The sequence below is a fragment of the Ornithorhynchus anatinus genome, chromosome 1 (assembly GCF_004115215.2).
Source record: "Ornithorhynchus anatinus isolate Pmale09 chromosome 1, mOrnAna1.pri.v4, whole genome shotgun sequence".
Taxonomy (NCBI): domain Eukaryota; kingdom Metazoa; phylum Chordata; class Mammalia; order Monotremata; family Ornithorhynchidae; genus Ornithorhynchus; species Ornithorhynchus anatinus.
Window position 1 is genome coordinate 88,654,456 of NC_041728.1, and position 1,196 is coordinate 88,655,651.

The following is a 1,196-nucleotide window of genomic DNA, read 5'->3' on the forward strand; positions in this document are numbered from 1 at the left end:
TAAAAGTGGGTGGTAATGCCCTTAAAGGAACAAGAGATTCAGTCGGCCAGTAACTAGTTTCACTGAGAAACACCAAATTTCTTCTTCATCGAATTGCTATTTTTCTAGGTTTTCATATTGCTGCTCCAGAGAGTGGAATCTCATCTAGATATGAAAGTTGGCTTTCACAAAGCAAACACATGTTCTGGCAGTGAATAAACTAGGGCATATGGTCGTGGGTGGCAATGTCTTAAAAGTGGAAATCCGTTGTTTTACCTTTATTTCCATCTTGGTTTCCAAATGCTGGGAGGGAGTTTTCTAGACAAAAGTCTCCAAATTGGCTGACAAGAGGTCAGGTTCACTTCTGCCTTCCCGGGAATACATCATGTAGTTTTGGGTGGTGTTAGCTGTGCAGAAATGATGAACTGGGAGCCCTTCGTGAAAGGAGACAAGGCTTGATGCTGAGACTTCAGGATGTAAAGAACCTGTTCAAATAAACTGACTCCATTTCCAGTGGCTTGTACAGCACCATTTCACTCTCCCCTGTCTGCCAGTTGTGTCCCTTAGGGATGGAGTGCAGTGAGCACATAGGTATGTCAGAGTGCAGAACGTTGAAATGCACATGAGGTTTTTCCTCATGCAGGACCCATTCATGGCTGAGAAAACCATAACAGAATGTTGATGCTATGCCGTGTCCTTAGTCCAGCACTTAATATAGTGTTTGATAAGTATGATTGACTGACTAACTGACTTAGGAACCTCTGTGGCCTTAGTTATCCAAAGTTGTGCAGCTATTTTTTTTTTAAGATTCTTATTTGGCCTACCCCATCTCAGGATCACACCTGGAGAGTTTCCAGTACTCTACCAGTGTTGGCTATGGGAGGGACAGTCAAGCAGAGGCCAATCCATTTCATTCCTAGCTTGGGCAGTGGCTAGCGAGTGGAAGGCCATCTGCTACAAGTCAAAATTCAACTGTGCTGGGCAGCAGCGGCATGGAGGGAGGAGATTCAAGTTTATTGCATGGAAGAAGGCCATGTTAAACTACTTCCATTTTTTACCCAATCAATATTTGCTTGGAATTGTCTCCTTTTTTACCTCCTACAGACCACTATGTTCATATCTTTTTACTCTATTCTTTCCTCCTATTTGTAATTAGTTTCATGGATGTCTTTGCTAGACTGTAAACTCCTTGAAAGCAGGGATCATGCATATTTATT

The 1,196-nt window shown here is 42.6% G+C and overlaps 1 non-coding gene across 1 annotated transcript; it reads left to right on the plus strand.

The window, feature by feature from the left end:
* Window positions 1-803: 803 nt before the first annotated feature.
* Window positions 804-941, plus strand: LOC114817037. Its single transcript, XR_003764877.1, has one exon. It is a non-coding gene; the product is annotated as a small nucleolar RNA SNORA7 (small nucleolar RNA).
* The last annotated feature ends 255 nt before the right edge of the window (window positions 942-1,196 follow it).